Source organism: Coenobita brevimanus, chromosome 30, assembly GCF_032717465.1.
Source record: "Coenobita brevimanus isolate Jiangsu-jjx chromosome 30, ASM3271746v2, whole genome shotgun sequence".
Classification (NCBI taxonomy): domain Eukaryota; kingdom Metazoa; phylum Arthropoda; class Malacostraca; order Decapoda; family Coenobitidae; genus Coenobita; species Coenobita brevimanus.
The window spans coordinates 43,809,570-43,830,794 of NC_136983.1; positions in this window are offsets into that span (position 1 = coordinate 43,809,570).

The following is a 21,225-nucleotide window of genomic DNA, read 5'->3' on the forward strand; positions in this document are numbered from 1 at the left end:
GAAGGATCAGTGTTGGTGTGTGGTGGTTGGGTCGTGATAGTGTGTGTGTGTGTGTGTGTGTGTGTGTGTGTGTGTGGTAGTGGTGGTGATGATGTTAGTGTAGGCGAGGTGTGGTTGGTTATGGTTGTGTTGGTGGTTTGTGGTGATGGGGTGTGCTGTTGGTGATGCTTGTGGCTGTGGTGGTGGTGACTGGCAGTGGCTGGTGTGTGTGGTGAAATGTGGTTGTGTGTGGTGGAGTGTGGTAGTCGGTGCGGTGTAATGTGCAAAGGATCGGGGTGGTGTGTGGTGGTGTCGCTGGGGTTGTGGTGTAGTGTGGTGAAGGTGGTCATTGTGGTAGCAATTGTGTTCGTGGTTGATGCGTGTTGTGGTGTCAAAGTTTGTGGATTGTGTCTGGGCTGGTTGTGGTGGTGATGTGGTGATACTGGTGGTGGTGGTGTGGTTGGTGGTACTGGTGGCGGTGGTGTGGTGATGTTGCTAAGGCCGCTTTGATGATGGATGTGGAGGATCAGTGTGGCGTGGTGTACTGTGGTGAAATGAGGTTGTGGTTGATGGTGGTGATGTTGGAAAGTGTGGTGGTGGCTGAAGTGGTATTGGTGCGACGTTGGTGGTTCGCTGGAGTTTAGATGGTAGTAGGTTTAGTGGTTGTGGTTGTGATGATGTTAGTAGTTGTTGTGGGGTGTGGTGGCGTAGTCTGAGGAGTGCTGTGGAGGGGAAGGGGTGGTTAGGGTTTGCTAGGGCTGGGAAAGAGGGGTGAGGGAAGATTAAGGCTTGGGGAAAAGGGGTGAAGGGAGATTAAGACTTGGGGAAAGGGGTGAGGGGAAATTAGGCTTGGGGAAAAGGGGTGAAGGGAGATTAAGACTTGGGGAAAAGGGGTGAGGGGAGTTTAGGCTTGGGGAAAAGGGGTGAGGGGAGTTTAGGCTTGGGGAAAAGGGGTGAGGGGAGTTTAGGCTTGGGGAAAAGGGGTGAGGGGAGATTAAAGCTTGGTTTTGGGAGTAAGGGTTGTTTAAGGTTAGGATATGGGTTTGTCAGGGTTGACTGGGGGTGATATTCTGGGGTGAAGACTACTAAGGGACTGGGACTGGAGTGTGAGGACTGTTCAGGGTCTAGGAGTGGACTGGCGAGGACTGGTGAAGACTGGTGGACTGGTGAGGACTGGTGGACTGGTGGACTGGTTAGATTATGAGTGAGGGTGGTGTAGGCTGGGATGTGAACTGGTAAGGGATGACTGAGTTGGTTAATAAAGCACTGATCAGAGCTACACCGTAAGGTAATGAGGGGCTGGGGTTAGAAAGCTGTGGAGGACTAGACCTGGGACTATTCGAGGCTAATTTGTGGTCTGGAGAGGGCTGATTGGGCTTGGCGATGGTTGCGATTGGTGATAAGTTTTGAGAGTTTTGGGGGGCTGCAATATGAATAGGCGAGGACTAAGGGGCTACCAAAGGCTGTTCGGGGTCATAGTTTGGCCTAATGAGGTCTGACTGGGCTACATGAGTCGAGGGCTACTGGAAGGCTAAGGTAGGAGGTGGGGAAGGTGAGGACTGGAAGGGCCTGGTGATGTTTGGGTTGGGGTGTGGGTTGGTGAGGTGTGGAATATTTTCTGAGTGTCGTAAGAACGGAAGCAAAACTGAGAATTATATCAGATCTGAGTTATAATAAATTGAAGGTAGGTTTTGAAATGGGCTTAAGAGGCAAAAAGTGGGCTAAGCAGGGGCAGGTGTGAACTGAAATACAGAGTGAAATTCTGAAAGAGCTGAAACAGAACCGTGAAGGATTTGGGTGATGAGGGCTGGAAAGATGAGAGAGAAATTATAGGGCTTTTGAGGGCTGTGGTGGGAGGGAAGAGAGGTGAAAGGGCTCTGGTATGGGGGTGAGGGCTGGAATATGGACTGAATATGGGGTTGAGAGTTTAAAGATGATTAGTTATGTGAACAGAATTATGGGTGTCGATTTTGAGAGAAAGGTGAAGTGTGAGGACGGTTTGTAGGTGGTACAGAGGGTCGAGTCACGGGCAGAAACAAGGGCTTGAGAGGGCTGGGGTGGAAGTGGGAGGGGGGCAGGGGGTAAAGGTAGGAACTGTGGGTGGGTGGGGAAGTAGTCTGTTGGTGGCACCGGGAAACTGATGGCAGTGATACGTTCTAACTGAAATCTAATGTCGTTTGTGTGGCATTAACACCGCGGGACACTCCTTCCACCCGCAGAGCTCTTGCCTTGATCGCTCTCCCGGGGCCGCATGGGAGAAAGAGAGCAAGAGAGGGAGTGAGAAAGAGATAGAGAGGGAGTGACAAGGAAAGAAACGAGGAAGAAGAGGTGACGTAGAAGGGAGCGGGAAGAAAAGGGGGAAATAGTGATAATGTGAGTTTCGTTAACATTACTGATCAACAAAAACACCTTCGCTAACACCATCGCATCAGCCTTAAATTAGAGAGTCTTAGCCTTTATTTAGTACAGATGGGGGTAATTAGAGCCAAAGTGGGGGCATGTGAAGATGTGACACGTAAGAAGAGTGCTCGTCCTTAGGAAATATAAAGTCAGATCAATGTCCAAGTTTGACACATGAGTAAAAAGGCAAATACACATACATATACCGCGTCTACACAACGCACTCATACTCCCTCCCTCCCTCCCTCCCTCCCTCCCTCTCTCTCTCTCTCTCTCTCTCTCTCTCTCTCTCTAATGGTAAAGAGAAGTGAATTATTTTGAGTGTCAACAGAAGGTACGACAGAATTCCTAATTATCCACACAGACAACTTTTACAAAACACACACCGCAAAAAAGTAGCCTATATTTACATTTCATAGCCCGCACACACACACACACACACACACACACACACACACACACACACACACACACACACACACACACACACACACACACACACACTCCACTCCACTCCTCTCTCTCTCTCTCTCTCCAGAAAGGTAAACAGAAGTGAGTTATTATGAGTGACAACACACAGGTGCCACAAGACTCCTCATTATCCACACACACACACACACACACACACACACACACACACACACACACACACACACACACACACACACACACACACACACACACACAGGCAACTTCCGCAAAACTCGCTTGTCCAGGAAAGAGCAAAGGAAGAAGAAGGCTCACCTGTGATTAGTTTACCTGTTTTTCCCCGTGACGCGACGGACGGAAATGGGGCCTTGCGGTTAATTTCTTTTGCTTCTCCGTGGCTGACTGATAACCTCACGTCCCCCTTCACCTCACAAAAACAATATTCATGTCTTTCTCTGAAGCTTTCCTGATGATGATGATGATGATGATGATGATGATGATGATGATGATGATGATGGTGGTGGTGGTGGTGATGATGATGGTGACAATGATGATGATGGTATTATCGTAGTTGTTGATGATAATGATGATGATGATGGTGATGATGATGGTGATGATGGTGATGATGATGATGATGATGATGATGGTGATGATTGTGATGATGGTGACAATGATGATGATGGTGTTATTGTAGTTGATGTTGTTGATGATGGTGATGATGATGTTGATGATGATGATGATGATGATGAAATATGGGCCAAGGTCATCTAGACGTGAACCCAGTGGACTGCAGGCTAAAATCACCCTTCTCTCACAGTCCACCATCCTCTTTTCGGGGGATGGGGAGGGAGTTGAGGGATGTTTGTATAACCAGGCAAGGGGACGTGCCGAATATTCTGGCGCCACCACGTGAAGGCGTCCCACTCCATCACCCCATCACTTACAAGACTACGATTTCCTTGCACTCAAATGATGCTTTTTCTTGCTACCTCCAGACGATTTTACTCAGCTTTGGAGAGACCTAAAGACCTGGAGTGGATTTCCTTCATCTGACAAAGTTCCCTACCCTCTTTCAGCTCAGTTGATGGCCAAGAGGTGTTAGACCGAAGGGTGGATCTGACTAGTAACCAAGGAGATCGTCCATGCAACCACGGCTTAGTATTCTGTGAGAGTAGCCTGGTTCCGTTAGATGAAGTCAAAGCGTCTATAGGAGGGGTTTTCTGAAGCTGAATAAAATCGTCTGGTAGCAGCAAGGGCAAAAACCAATAGGCGTAAGGGTGTTAAGATTTCACGGAGCCGCTGCAACCCCTTCACTACAATACCTCTTTCTTACAAGGAGTCGGTGGCGCAGTGGTAACATATCCCGCCTACAGATGCAAGACCTCGAGTTCGATTTCTCAGCTGGTCTGACTGTTGGACGAAGTTTGTTTCTTCCCTTGTACCTCCTCACCCAAAAGCACCATTAGGGACGTGGATGTAATTCTGACGGCTTCGTGTTATAAGCTAAGGGGAGATTGGTTCTGGGAAGGGTGTGTGTGTGTGTTTGATCAGCTTGGGGTTAAATGATCTGAACTGAGATGATTAGGGGGCTTTCCTTTACCTTTGGCCCCCTTGTAATGATTTTTTTTTAATACAAGGAAGAAGGAACCAAAGGCCAGAAACCTGGAAGAAGGAAGCAAAGACCAGTAGCCCGCAAGAAAAAAGAAAAAACACTAACAGAGAGCCAAATTCAAGATGCGTTCACTTCGAGATGCCTGGACATTGCGTTTGAAAGACTGGAGATCATAGGATGTAGGAAATACAGACAGGGGAATACAGTTCCAGAGTTGACCTGTTGCATACATGAAGGACTGAGAGTAACGGTAAACTACTGGGAATGACTGGTTGTTTTTTTAATACTGTATGTCTGTAAAATAAAAAGAAAAACGAGTGAAATTTAGAATCCATGTTCTATTAGACTTGTTTCCCTTTATAACATGTCCTGGCTCTGATGTGTGTGTGTGTGTGTGTGTGTGTGTGTGTGTGTGTGTGTGTGTGTGTGTGTGTGTGTGTGTGTGTGTGTGTGTGTGTGTGTGTTGGCAATCAGGGAGCTCACACACACATGTATTTTCTTATCACAAGTGTACCCAAACTCAAACAGCGCGATTTCGCCCTTTGCGTGCGTTGAGTGCGATGTTGATGATTTCTGGCTTTTGATATTTCGTAACTCCCTTTCCTGGCCGATTTATTCTGTGCATTACACCTTAATATCCTCTTGTTGGTTATTGACGCTACCGGGTTGATATTAAAAAAAAAACTACAAGGAATTGGTAAGGATAACTCGCAAAATAAGTCAGTATGAAAATGGTGTTACGAAGCCTCCTCTCTCTCTCTCTCTCTGTATGTATGTATGTATAAATATATGTGTGTATGTATGTATGTACAATATGTATATCTTACCATGCTCCGTCCTCTCTCTCTTCTGTATTATATCCCTTCCAGCCACCACCTCTCGTCTCTCTCTCTCTCTCGTCCCTACACACACCCCTGTCTGTCTCTCTTTTTCCCTCTCTTTCACTCATTCATCTCTTCTCATTACTCTTCCAACCTAGACCTCCTCTCTCTCACTTTTCTTTCTCCCCCTCTCTCTTCCTTCACCTGCCTCCACCTTCTCTCTCTTTTCTCTCCGTCTCTCTCCGCACTACGACACAGCAAAACTCCCTCCCTCTCTCCCCCTCCCTCTCTCTCACTCTCTATCTCTGTCTCTCTCTCTCTAGCATTCTCTTACTTCTCCAGAATTTTTCATGTCATTTACTTTTCTCCCTGCTAGCTTCCTCATAACTGTCCCCCTCTCTCTCCCTCTCTCTCTCTCTCTCTCTCTCTCTCTCTCTCTCTCTCTCTCTCTCTCTCTCTCTCTCTCTCTTTCTCGGCTAGCGGGGGTGCAGCAGGAATCAATTTGGTGTGGGAATAAGGCACGTCAGAGCGGCATAACTATATGTCACTTGCCCAGACCCCCACAACCCACCTCGTCTCACTAGCTTTCGTTCTGTTCTCCCTCCCTTTCGCACTCTCTCTCTCTCTCTCTCTCTCTCTCTCTCTCTCTCTCTCTCTCCGACTCTCTCTCTCTCTCTTATTCCTGTTTTTCCATCTCTGTTGCATCCATATCCTATCTTACCACATTTCCTTTTTCTGTCTGTCTATCTGTCTCTTTGCCCTCCTCCCTCCTCTCTCTCTCTCTCTCTCTCTCTCTCTCTCTCTCTCTCTCTTGGCCTCAGAGTGCATTCGATATCCATTCTCACCCCGTGTCGATTTCGGAGGAGGTGTGTGCTATTGTCGTTGTCGTTGTTGTTATTGTTTTTGCTGTGGCTGGTGTGGTAATATTAGCCGCAGCACATCTCTCTCTCTCTCTCTCTCTCTCTCTCTCTCGCTGGTGGTACTGTTGTTTGTTGTGGTGTATTCAATAAATCATAACCAGCCTCATATACCCTCACTCTAGCTTCCTTCCCTTCATCGCTTTTCACCTTCACTTTCTTCCTACCCTACCTTACCCTACCCAACCCTACCTTACCCTACCCAACGCAATCCTACCCAACCCTACCTTACCCTACCCTACCATACCCAACCCTACCATACCCTACCCAACCCTACCCAACCCTACCCAACCCCACCCTACCGTATTCTACCCTGCCCTACGGTACTCTACCTTACCCTTCCCTACCCTACCCTACCCATTCTCGCCGTAGTGTGGTGTGTATTGCCTCGGTGTCGTTGTGGTTAGTGTGGTGTTTTTGTTGTGGTTGATGTGGTGGAATTAGGGACTGTGGTGAGGTTAGGGGCCCTCCAGTGAGACCCGCCCTTGCTGTGGATTAAAGGATCAGTGTATTAATGTCCTCCTACAGTGGCTGATGCTGCTGTTGCTGTCTGTCTGTCTCTGTCTCTGTCTCGCCTTCTTCCCTCTCTCTCTCTCCTTCCGTCTCCCTCCCCCCCCCTCTCTCTCTCTCTCATTCTCCGTCTGTTATTCTATCTCCCTTCCAGCTTCTATCTTACCATTTGCCTTCTCTCGCTTCTATCTTCCTCTCCTCTCTCTCTCTCTCTCTCTCTTACTCATATCCTGTCCTTCTCCTTATTCTCTCCTGTTACTGTTTGCTTTCTCTTTCACCTTTCTTCCTTTCGTATCTGTCAACCTCTCCGTCTCTCTCTATCTCACTCTCTCTATCTCACTCTCTCTCTCTCTCTCTCTTTCTCTCTCTCTCTCTTTGATGTCCTGCTATTTGCGTTTGTGAGGTGAGAGCAATACATTTTTATTTTGTTTTAGGCAGAATGGGGGAGTGAATGTAAGCGACCATCATGTCCACCTGACGGAGGCGCCTCACCCCCGTCAGTACCTTCCCAGAGAGAGAGAGAGAGAGAGAGAGAGAGAGAGAGGAGGGGGGTAGATACGAGAGGAAGAAAGGTGACTGAGAGTGTAAACAATAAATGGGGAAAATAAGAAGAAGGACGGGAAATGAATAAGAGGGAGAGAGAGAGAGAGAGAGAGAGAGAGGGAGGGAGGGAGAGAGAGGCGAGGAAAACTCATTCACAATATGACACGGAAATACACAGTCAAATGATATCCTTGTTGTATTGAAAATGCTGATGCCAAGCGGAACAACACCCACACCCACACCCACACGACACCCACACCCACATCCACACCCACAAGACACCCACACCCACATCCACACCCACACCCACACGACACCCACACCCAGATGACACCCACACGCAAACGACACCCACACCCACACCCACACGACACCCACACCTAGATGACACCCACACTCACACGACACCCACACCCACACGACACCCACACCCACACGACACCCACACCCACATCCACACCCACAAGACACCCACACTCACATCCACACCCACACCCACACGACACCCACACCCACACCCACACCCAGACAACACCCAGATGACACCCAAATCCAGATGAAATTCCTCTCTCTCTCTCTCTCTCTCTCTCTCTCCCATCCTAGTCTTCTTTCTCATCTAATCTTTTTCTTCACGTCATTTTTTCTTTATATCCTTCACCATCTTCTCATCCTCAGTCTTCTTCTCTTATTCACTTCCTCTCTCTTCTACTCCTTCTTCTAAATTTTCTCTCTCTCCTTCTCTTCATGGTTCTTCTCCTCGTTTCCTCCTCCTCCTCCTCCTCCTTGTTCTTGCTCTTTTTGTTGTTGTTGTTCTGCTTTGTCTTCTTCTTCCTCTTCCTCTTCCACTTCTCCATTTCCTTCCTCCTCCTCCTCCTTCTTCGCCTTTCCTTCCTTTTCCATCTTATCATCAACTTCTTCCCCTTTTCCAGCATCCTAGTTTCCATCAGTCTCTTCCAGGAGCCTCACCACGGTCTCAGTTCTGTCCTGGAAATACTGACGAAGAACTGGAAGACACGATGGGTTGGGGTTGAGGGGTGGGTGGAAGGTTTGAGGCTGGGGTTGACGATTGACGAGTAGGGGCTGCTTGCTGATGGTTGAGGGTGGGAGCTTGGGAGGTGAACATAGTTGAGGGCTGGTGTGGGTGTGGGTGTGGGTGTGGGTGTGGTTGAGGGTGTGAGGGGGGGTGTGGGTGAGGGTGTGAGGGGTGAGGGTGTGAGGGTGTGGGGGTGGGTGTGTATAGGGATGGGGGGAGGGGAGGCGTATATGGGGGTGAGTGTGTGGGGGGTGGGTGTGTATAAGGGTGAGGGGGTGGGAAATGAGTGTGTATAGGAGGTGGAGGGGTGGGGGTGGGTGTGTGAAGTTGTGAGGGTGTGGGGGGTGGGTGTGTATAAGGGTAGGGGCGTGGGGGGGTGTATAGGGGTGGGGTGAGTGGGTGTTTGTGGGTGGGGGTGTTTGTATGTGTGTGTGTATATGTGTGTGTGTGTGTGTGTGTGTGTGTGTGTGTGTGCTTTAATGCGAGAAAGAAAAAACCTAGGGCTGAAAGCGTGTGTAACCTCTCCCTTTCAAAAGACAATGAAAGATACGCGAAGTCAAAATCAAAATCGGATAACTTTAGGCTGCCCTGACATACTCCTTACACCTTAGGGGATAACTTACCTTTACCTGGCACCCCCCGAGGTTTCAGGGCTGTAAGATTGGAGGTCGTAGGCAGAGGGATGCACAGACTGATGGGAAGACAGTTTTAGAGGTAGCTACTTATTTGCATGAAGGAATAAGAGTGTAGTTTAGTTTTTGTATCAGAGAGAGTGTTGGTAGACCGGTGCTGCGTGCTAGACGGAAAGGGAAGGGTTCAGACAGAGAGTTCAGAAGAGCAGTGACGTGTGTAATAGGAAGAGAGAGAGAGAGAGAGAGAGAGAGAGAGAGAGAGAGAGAGAGAGAGAGAGAGAGAGAGAGAGAGAACATTGCAATAAAGAGAAAGAAGAAAGTTGGTGCAAAAAGGGATTTTAATGACACGAAATGTCTTTGATTCCACCCAGCTGAGAAGAACTGCGTGTTGTAAAAGTCCTACACATATAAGCTGTACTCCACACATAGACGAATTAGACCCCTGTACGGAACTTTCAACTTCGTAGCTTTTAAGAAGGCATGGAGTCGGTTTAGCGCACGTAACTCCTGTGAAGCTGATATTATGAAATACATATTGTGAGCCCTCCACGAAATTTTATGAGGAAATGACAAAGGGAAATGGAAAAATGGTAAAGGATTTTTTTTTTTTGGCCCTGAAGGTAAAGGGATTTGGAAGATTATGGAGGTTGAAGGCTGAAGGAATTAGTTTTTTTTTTTTTTTTTTTGGGGGGGACATTAGGAGGAACGAGCTTACTTTTTCCCTGTCAGGTATGAAGCTAATTATAACCCAGGTGCGCCAGGCTTTCATCTCATAATTATTTTGGTAACGTGGAGGTACGCTCTGAATCGCGAGTAATATGTGGAAGGTGAAGCAGTCAGCGTATGAGTGGATGGAGGTAAATGTACAGCTTAGTAAAATATTGGTGACTAAGAGGAATACAGCTGGTGCAAGGACAGGACCCTGAGGAACCCCACTGTTGATTGGTTTTGAAGAAGAGTGACCATCTGAGAGCAGCTGGATGGCAGGGTTGAGTAGGAGATGGAAAGGGCTAGAGAGGGCTGATAGGGCTAGAGAGGGCTGGGAAAGGGCTGATAAGGGTTGGAGAGGGCTGATAAGGGCTGGATAGAGCTAAGTGTGATGGAGTGTGGTACAAGGAAGTAACAGTGTGAGAGATATTGTTGGTGAGGAGTGTGAGGGGAGGGTGCAATGTAGCGTGATATGACAGAGTGTTAGTGAGGGGCTGGGAGGGGCTTCAGAGGGCAGAAGTATGAGGGAGAGAGCTGGAAAGGGCTAGTGTGACGGGGGTAGTGTGGTGTGAGAAAGCAAGAGTGAGAGAGAAAATGGGCTGCAGGGGGCTATGGGCAGCTGTAGAGAGTAGGGTGTGCGAAAGAGTGAAGAGAGCTGATAAGGGCTAGAATGGGCTGGTGGGGGCTGACATTGGGGTTTTGAGGGCTTCAAAGGTTTGGTGAGGCCTGGCAGGGTCTAGATGGGACTGCTTTGGTGGCGTTTGGTGTGGATAGGCGATAGGACATACAAACAAAACAGATGATTGAAATGAAAGACCAAGGGCTGAAGTGTGTCAAAAAGGGCAGAAAGAGGGCCAAAAAAGGACTGATAAGGGCTGAAAGAGGGCCAGAAAGAACTGATAAGGGCTGAAAGGGGGCCAAAAAAGGACAGATAAGGGCTGAAAGAGGGCCAAAAAGGACTAATAAGGGCTGAAAGGGAGTCAAATAAGGACTGATAAGGGCTGAAAGAGGGCCAAAAAGGGCTGGTAAGGGCTGAAGGGGGCTGGTGGGTTGGGTGAAGCTTCGTTAAATAAAATGGAAAAGGTAAGTATGTAACCAAAGGCATTGTGAAAAAGAATTAGGGCTGGAGGAAGGATAACAAGGGCTGGGGAGGGCTGGGAAGGGCTGGGAAGGGCTGGGGAGGGCTGAGGAGGGCTGGGGAGGGCTGGGGAGGGCTGGGGTGACGGTGTGTGGTGTAAGGGAGCCAGCCAAACCCCATTAACTGCTATTGGATGCTGTGCTCATGTGAAAATATAAGTATGTTGCCATTCTGTCCTCTCTCTCCCTCCCTCTCTCTCTCTCTCTTTCTTCTTCCCTCTCCCCCTGACTCCTCTCTGCATTCCTACCTTCCTCCACTTACCTCATCTCTTTCTCTTTTATCTCTCTTTCTCTCCCTCTCTCCTACTACCCGCACCCCTCTCTCCCTCCTTCCCTCACTTTGACACCTCCCTTATTTTCTCTCCTCCTCCCTTCCCCCTCATCCCTCCCTCCCTCCCTCTCCCTCTCTGTGTCTCCCTCTCCCCTCTCTCCCTCTCTCCTCTTCTCACTTTAACACCTCCCTTATTTTCTTTTCTCCCCCTTCCCCCTCCGTTCCCTCTCTCCCTCTGTCTGTCTGTCTGTCTGTCGGTCTGTTTCTCTCTCTCTTTCTCTCTCTCTCTCTCTCTCTCTCACTGACTCTTTCCCCTTCCACACCTCTTCTTGACTACTATTTTCCTCTTCACTCTCTCCTCCTCATTTCCATTTCCTCTCCCCTGCCCTTCCTCTCTCTGACTCCCCTCCCCCCTCCCCCCCTCTCTCTCTCCCTACCGCACCTCATCTCTCCACCTCCTTCTTGGTCTACCTCTCCTCCAAGCCACCGAATAAACACTCTCTGGTCACTTGTTACACTTAAGTTATATTTTTATGAGACTTTAACCCTCTTTGCAAGGTGACATAAGGGCTGAGTGAGCGTCTCTTAAGGAGGCCCTGTCCATCTGTCTCTCACTAAAGTTTTTCGGATATAAGGTGTTTCACTCCCGTAGAAGCCACACTACGCCACACCCCACCCCACCCCACCCCACCCCACCCCACACTACACCACCCTACCCTACCCCACCCCACACCACCCCACATCACATTAAGTCACACTACACCACACCACACCACCCCACACTACACCACCCTACCCTACCCCACACCACACCACACCACACACTGCCCCACCCCACCCCACACCACACCACACCACCCCACATCACACCACACCACACACCATACCTCTCTCACACACCAATCCAACATTTAAGACTCGTACACTTGTTGACTTTCTCGCTACTACCTCCAGACGCCACTATCCAACTGAATAATGATTCCTCTTATAAAAGGAGGTTGGTGGAGGCTTCACCTGTCACCTCCAGCTTGTTAAGGCCTCCACCGAGCTAGATTATCGCCCTAGTGGAGGTCCAGTGAAAATGAAATCCGGGATTGGACTTCGAAGGTGTGGAATTGGTGTCATCTTGAGTTGCAGTGGATTTCCTGTTGAGTTTAGGGGTGGTGTGTGTGTGTATGTGTGTGTGTGTGTATGTGTGTGTGTGTGTGTGTGTGTGTGTGTGTGTGTGTGTGTGTGTGTGTGTGTGTGTGTGTGTGTGTGTGTGTGTGTGTGTGTGAGAGAGAGAGAGAGAGAGAGAGAGAGTAGGACTCACTTATCCCTCTGTAAAGCACCTCTTTCCCTGCCTCTTACACTACCAAAGTGCTATCAGTGCTCTCTCTCTCTCTCTCTCTCTCTCTCTCTCTCTCTCTCTCTCTCTCTCTCTCTCTCTCTCTCTCTCTCCGTTGTGGTAGAGAAGTTATGATGCTGACTGGTGTGGTATCGGTGCTTGTTATGGTAGTTATGGTATTGGTTGATGGTAGTTGTGGTAGTAGTCATGATTATGCTTGTTACAGCAATGGTAATGGTTGTAGTAAACACTGATAGTAGCAGTGGTGGTAGTTGTGGTGATAATGATGATGATGATGATTGTGGTGGTGGTAGTTGTGGTGATGATGATGATGATGATGATGAAGATGGTGATAGTGATGATGATGATGATGATGGTGGTGGTGGTGGTGGTGGTGGTGATCCCCTCATCACTGCGTTGGGCCCATCATCATCACCAGCACCAAACCCTAATGTGCGGGCTTCACACTGACAGGGGGGTGAGAGAGAGAGAGAGAGAGAGAGAGAGAGAGAGAGAGAGAGAGAGAGAGAGAGAGAGAGAGAGAGTAAGGTGAGCGCGTAAGAGTTGAGAGGAGAGAGCAGTAGTAGGGAGCGAGTAGAGGTAGTGAATAGGGAGAGAGAGAGAGCAGAAGTAGGGAGAAGGGAGAGAGAGAGAGAGAGAGAGAGAGAGAGAGAGAGAGAGAGAGAGAGAGAGAGAGAGAGAGAGAGCAGGAGTAGGGAGAAGGCAGAAAGAACAACAGCTGGAAGTAGGGAGATAGTGCAGGAGTGAGCAGGAGACAGCAGACAGCAGGGAGGAGGGAGCAGAAAGCAGAGTGTAAGGGGGCGGCAGAGAAAGCAAGGAACTCTCCACATACTCTCAAACCACAGCATATCATACCACTTCACACCACATCACCACAGCATACCACATCAGCTACACCACATAATAACATAACACCACATCACCACAGCATACCACATCAGCTACACCATATAATAACATAACACCACATCACCACAGCATACCACATCAGCCACACCACATAAGGCTAACATAACACCACATCACCACACCATACCACGTCAGTCACACCACATAACAACATAACACCACATCACACTACATACCCCAGCACAACACACCATATCATACCACTTCACATCACATCACCACAGCATACCACATCAGTCACACCACATAGGCTAACGTAACACCACATCACACCACATATGCCAGCACAACACCTTAAAACATCGACACATCATAAAGCCACATATACCACATCACACCACATCACTACATCATGTCATCACATCACACGTAAAATCACACCACAGACTCATCACCTCTCAGTACCACATCAGCACAAGACCATCACACCACACCAGGCACACTATACTACACCACACAAAGCATCACTACCACACCACAGATCCTCATCACACATCACCACAACACCACACAACAACGCACTACAGTAATAATAATAATAATAATAATAATAATAATAATAATAATAATAATAATAATAATAATAATGATAAATAATAATAATAATAATAATAATAATAATAATAATAATAATAATAATAATAATAATAATTAATAATAATAATAAAAATAATAATGATAATAATAATAATAATAATAATAATAATAATAATAATAATAATCTATCAATCTATCTATTGCCAGACGCCTTAATCCCGTAAAGGGTGGCCACAAACAAATCACCTCCATGTCGCCCTATCCCCCTCCATTTCACTGCCCTACTCCCAGCTCACACACCCCTCTCTCATATACCTCTTCACTCCATCCCTCCATCTCATCCTAATAATAATAATAATAATAATAGTAACAACAACAAGAACAACAACAATAATAATAATAATAATAATAATAATAATAATAATGATAATAATAATAATAATAATAGTAGTAGTAGTAGTAGTAGTAGTAGTAGTAGTAGTAATAATAATAATAATAATAATAATAATAATAATAATAATAATAATAACAATAATAATAATAAATTTGTACTCTCGTCGTGCTTTATTTTCTGCAATACGACGCGAAAAGCTTTGAAATATCGTAAGTCCTTATTTGGCACACGTATTATTTCCGGATTATATCGTTCACGGGAGTATTACCTTATTGCAGTACCTGGATTTTTTTTTTTAATTTCCCAAACAGAGCGAAGCCTTTTGACTCACATCGTTCAGGTACAGTACATCTCCAGCGATCCTGTGGTTGATTGATTGGTTGATTGGATGATTGATTGGTTGATTGATTGATTGATTGATTGATTGAGTGGTTGATTGACTGACTGATTGATTGACTGACTGACTGGTTGATTGCTTGCTTACTTGATTCATTGATTTTTGCTACATATCCCAGTGGTCACCACCACATCACTACCACTTGGCACATCCCTATCCCACACCTCACCACACCACTCTGACACAACACCCAGCACAGCACCACAGCACCACACCACAGCACACAGCACTCTCTACAGCACCACACCACATGGACACAGTAGCAACACACCACACCACACCACACCACACCAACCACAACACCACCACAGAAAAACACCCAAATAATACTGCACCACACCACACCACACCACACCAACCAGAACAACACCATAAAAAACACCACACCACACCACACCACACCAACCAGAACAACACCACAGAAAAACACCCAAATAATACCACACCACACCACACCACAGTACTCAGTGCAGCACCACACAACAGCACCCAGCACAGCACATCAACACAATACCAAACCACACCACAGCATTCAGTAAAGCAGTGTCACGTAATAGCATCTTACATAAACTTATAAATCTCTATCGAACACAGCACAATACAGCAACACACCACAACACCACAACACCCAGATATATCACATGATTCAACACAGCCCTACACATATCTGCACAAAATCAACACAACACCAAAATAAACCAAACTACGCAGCAACACAGCACTCAGCATTACACCCTAACAACACAGCATCACACACACAACATCCAACAATACAGGAGCCATTCTGTTCGATCAAAACTACACCACACCACACCACACCACACCCCTCAGCAACACAAGATTACACACAGCACCCAGCAACACAGCAAGCCCCAGCACAGCCCTCCTGTAATTCACACATATCCATACCACACAGGACCACTACACAGCAACACCCAGAATCACAGCACGCAACATAGCCTCGCAATATAGCATTCAACACAGCAGGCGTCAACACAGCTCTCCTATGACTGACGACTTAACCACACAGCACCACACCGCACCGGATCATTAACACCCCCAACAGCACACAGCAGCAACACAGCATCACACACACAGCATCCAGCAACACAGGAGGCCCCGGCACAACCCCCCTATGATTGGCTGCTCGCGTGCCGTGACCAATGGCCACTTAGAGGCAAAAAGGTGGAATTAGGCCAAGTGAGTTACTACCCCACGAACCTTACCTGATGCCAGCCCTTACACCCATTACACCTTCCCCGCCAGCCCTCCCCTCTCACTGCTTGCCCTCTCCTTGCCCCTTGCCCTCTCATTGCGCCCTCCTTGGCCTCTCATTGCTCCCTTCTTGCCCTCTCACTGCCCCTTCCTTGTCCTCTCTTAGTTCCCTCATTGCCCTTTCATTTCTCTCCTCGTTTCACCGCCTATCCTCTCACCTCTCACACATCTCACGGCTTGCCCTCCTTGCCCCTTGCCTTCTAATTCCTTGCCCTCTCAATGCCCTATCTTGTTTTTGTCTTGCCCTCTCACTAACACACAAATTTTACCTGCTACACTTACTTTCGCACCCCCCCCTCTCTCTCTCTCTCTCTCTCTCTCTCTCAACTTCTCTTTCCTCGTCTCTCTCTTCCATAACACAATACTCATCCTGCACTGCATTTCCACGCCTCTATCTCTGTTCTCATCCTTGCCCAGTCACTGCTCTTTCCTTGCTCCCTGCTTGCCCATTTACTACTCCCTCCCTTGCCCTTATACACTGCCCCCTTCCCTGCCCTTTCACTGCCCCACGAACCATACCACGAACCCTTACACCCGTTACTCGAACCCTTTGCGTCCTTGTCTATTCGTGTCCGCAGATGAAAAATTAATGAGGCACTGATATAACGAATCCATCACAGAAAGTGGAAGGTAATGTCGGTATGAGGTAGTCTGGGTAGGCAATGAATCTTTAGACTTTGAGAGATCACTGCTGAACTTAAGACAACAGTGAAACGATGTAGATTAAAATAGCTGAGAATTAGTAACTGTCAGGAACTTAGCATAAACGCCTTCAACTTTTATGCGTCGACAGGCTACTCCCAGGATGCAGAAAATCGTTTGGCGAAGGAAGATATAATTATAATTGTTACTCCACTTCGTTTCTCAGTGAGTGGAACCTTAGTGTAGGTCGTTTCCGCTCTTCCGTTAGTCCGTTCTTCTGTTAGTCCGTTCTTCCGTTAGTCCATTCTTCCGTTGGTCCATTCTTCAGTTAGTCCGTTCTTCCGTTAGTCCGTTCTTCCGTTAGTCCGTTCTTCCGTTCCTCGCTGTATCTCCAAAACCATGTGTTGGAATATTCTCATGTTTTGTGTGACTGTAGCGCCATTTAGGAGGTTGATGCCCGTCTGTTCGAAAATTTGAAAAGATCCAAGGTGGCCGACTTGTGACCAATTTTCTATTTTTGAAGCTTTAAGTCCTTTATATCTCCTTTAACAAATACGTTTGCAGGTTATAACGAAGTGGATGAAAGCCTCCCTGAGACTTGTTATCATTTGTGTCGTTGTTAAAGAGTAATTTGGTGTATCCCAGCAACCTCTCAGGGCCCATTCTGTCTTACTGTTTGTCCCTGTAGTACACACACACACACACACACACACACACACACACACACACACACACACACACACACAAACACACAACAGCGCACACACACACAACCCCCCGCACACACACACACACACACACACACACACCTCCCCTGTTCCCCCCAGACTTCCTGCATCACCATACCATGCAGTGTACAGCAACAAACCTATCAACAGAGCAATACAACTTACTTCTTGCAATTGACAGCCTCGAAGGGGGACGACAGGAGAACAAGTGACAGGAACGCACAAAAATCAACTTGTTAATTCAGACTGACAGCTGATCTTCGCGTGCACAAAATCTCCCCTCTTGACGTACGAAGCGAATCTATGTGTGTGTTTGTTTATCTGCCAGTCTGTCTCTCTAGCTATCTGTGTGTGTGTGTGTGTGTGTGTGTGTGTGTGTGTGTGTGTGTGTGTGTGTGTGTGTGTGTGTGACTCAGACTAAAACTTGACAATCTGGTTCCCAAGATCCATACATCATCTTATACGTGGCATACACACCTTCACATATCACCTTTTTGACGCCAGTATCCACCGTCCTTATTTAAAACACGCTCTCAAAAGGAATAGTGTATGATATTGGTGGGGTGATTACTTGACGTGTGGAGGTGGTGGTGGGTGGGTGTGGTGGTGGAGGTGGTGGTGGGGGTGTGTGGTAGTGGAAGTGGGGGTGGAGGTGCGTGGTGATGGTGGTGGTGGTGTGTGGTGGTTTGTGGTGTTTGATGGTGGTCGGGGTTATGGTGTGTGGTGGTGGTTGTATAGTGGTGTGGTGTGTAGTGGCGGTTTTGCGTGATGGTGTGTGGTGTGGGTATATGGATGGTAGTAACTGTTTTAGGAACGATTGGTGATGGTGTTGGTGTGTGGTGGTGGTTAGATATTGTGGTGTGTGGTTTGTGATGGTGGTGGTGGTGGTTAGATATTGTGGTGTGTGGTTTGTGATGGTGGTGGTGGTGGTTAGATATTGTGGTGTGTGGTTTGTGATGGTGGTGGTGGTGTGTGGTGGGTCTGGTGAGGGATGGTTGTAGGGATGTGAGATGGTGGTGGTGGAGTGTGGTGAAGGTGGGGTATGGTGGTGGTGGGGATGAGTGATGGTGGCGTGGTATGGTGGGTTCGGTGAAGGATGGATGTGGCGCTGTGTGGTGATGGTGGTGGAGTGTGGTGGTGGTGGTGATGGTGATGTGGCAGGGGGTGGTGAGACATTGCAGCTAAGCGTTGCTACCTTATCAACAATCTTCTAATCCTTTCTCTTGCCCTTCCTCTCCCCTACAGGCAAAGAGGATTATCAAGACCAGTATTTTATTGAACACAAGACAGATATATCTCCTCTCAAGCTAGTAGAATGGCTAATATATTTCTACAGCCCATGAGAAGAGTCCGTGTTATAAGGTACTCGAAGTGTGGCAGTGTGAGGTGTGACTGAAATTTGACAGTGTGAGTGTGGAGTGTGAGGTATGGTAGTGTGTGAGTTTTGGCAGTGTGGTGTGTAGCAGTGTAGGGGGTGGCAGGGAGAAGTGGAAGTTTGAGGTCTGGTAGTGTTAGGTGTGTAAGTGTGGCAGTGTAGGATGTAGTGCTGTGAAGTGTGATATTTGCAGTGTGACATGCAGTGTAAAGTGTAGCAAAGTGAGGCTCGGTAGGTGAACAGTAGGGGTGAAATGTTGTAGTATGAGATGTGACAGTGTGAATTGTGGTAGTGTGAACTGTGGCAGTGTGAAGTGTGGTAGTGCTAGGTATGGCAGTGTGAGGTGTGGAAGTGTGAGATGTGGCAGTAAGGTTTGGCAGTGAAAGGTGTGTGTGTGTGTGTGTGTGTGTGTGTGTAAACAATGGAACACAAGCATCAGCAGACCTAATATATTTTTCGTAATACAGCAGACTACGATATCTTATTTAAGAGATTACAATAAATGAAGAAAACAAGATATTTCCCAACCACCATCCACTGAACCAAAACACTTACAAAAAACGTCATTGGATGGTAGTATATATTGTTTTGAATTTGTCTTTAATATCGACATAAATTACATAAATATCATACAATAGGATTTTTTGGTGTAATGTGCAAAATATGTAGCAGAAAACGTGCTAAAAATCTCTTAATCGAGCTAAATTTTGCCTGAAGAAGCGTAGAAGAATTCCGATTACGGTTTATTTAAATATTACACCTTTGCTGGATTTTTCTGTCATTTATGTTTTTTTAATGTCGAAATAGCTTGCATCAGTAATATACGAAGGGATGATAGGGTATAATGTCCAGTAAATCGCTTAGGGAGAAGTGTTGCGATATCTAAGCATACCAGTTTACGGCCTAAAGTTTTGATAGCATTGGGACTTAGGAGCGCCCACATATTTGCCGATCACACCTTTCTTATTGTTTCGTATGCTGTTTAGTCTCTGTCTTTTAAATGCCGACATCAGTTGCATCAGTATAATACAAAGGCATGTTCAGGCGTAATCTGTAAAATAAATAGCTATAGAAGAGGTGTTACGAGAACTCCCAGAGCAGAGAAAATACGTCCCATCTGGTGTGACACGATACGAGGGAAATTTTGCCTTTCTATTTCTGCCACGCTCCCTCGGGTACACAAGGTGAACGATTGACCAATATTTACAGGCAAACTTCAAATCCCGTCCCCTCTCTGGCCGGCTTGGAGTGCAGGCAGGAGGACAGTGTAGCCACCATGGAGGCGGTGTTTGCTGCTGTAACATTAGGGGTTCCATGTCAGGTGTCTCGCTGTGTGTTCCCCGCGTCCCATCACCTTCCCTCGCTACACCCGCTAACTTCAGCTAGATATCCCCCCCCCGCAGCTTCAGTCTGGGTGCTATTTGGGCTAGTGAAAGGGATCAGTGGCTCAAAATCACCTTATGCACCGACGCAAAGGGAGATATGGATTTCTCGTCAAGCCCGCGAGGTCGCCGCCCAGAGCACAGGAATCGGACTCGATGTCCAATGAGGCGCGTGTTAGCCAAGCGATTAGCCAATGACGTGCCGCCTGGTTGCCCCGCCCCCGTCCCAGCAGCCAGCCACAGCAAACAAGACACGTCACGCTCATTACATCGATTTAGCTTTAATGCAGCTTACAGAACCCACTGTCACCCACTTCCTCTCCTCCTGATTGTAAGTGGAGTAGCATTAGCCGACTCCTGACCCGCCTCTCCCTCGCAATGTACTATTTATTCTCTTACATGAAAGCTGCGTTGACTGGATTTCGCAGTAAATGGAAGATCGTGGAATTACTGAACTCTATACTCAATTATCCTTACACAGACTGCCATAAATACTTGCTGGACGGTGCTACAATGTACAGTACCGACTCATATTTAGTTCCTCGTCTCTCACACTCGGGGACAACTTATCTTTTTTCCGATGTGGGAGCATCTCTAGTTGGCGTGTGTTTTCTGCCACTAATTATCGGATTCCAGGTGCTTGACTCAGACTTTAACGAAGCCACAACTCGGCATACCACACCACACCATACCACCCTCTCACACCACACCACACCACACAGTATCACCCTCTCGCACCACACCACACAGTATCACAGTATCACCCTCCCACACATCATCCTCCCACACTACACCACACTACACCACACAAGAAAGCCCTCTCACACCACACCACACAACACCATACCACGCCACACCACACCACACTAAGAGCATTAACTGAGGGGTTCTGCAGCTCCCTCATGTCGCAGCTGAAGTACTTGGTCTGGCTAACGAAGGACGATTTTCAGCCTCGCTTGGACCCCTTAGCGAGGACTGAGGATGGAGGAACTTCCTAGGTTATATGTTTTTCCCTTAAACGTTCACTTGAAGGAGGTTTGAGGGTTAAGAAGCTCCTTAGATTAAATTCTGTCCCTTAAACACTTACTTGAGGGTCGACTTATTTCTCCCACTTTCTTGGGCTAAAATCAAGCAGCTTTTTTCGGGTATTGTTTTCACTCGGCTTGTCTGTTTGTGTACATGTCTGTCTATTAACAACTTCACGCGAGAACTACTGGTACGATTTTGACTAAAATAACAGGGATGA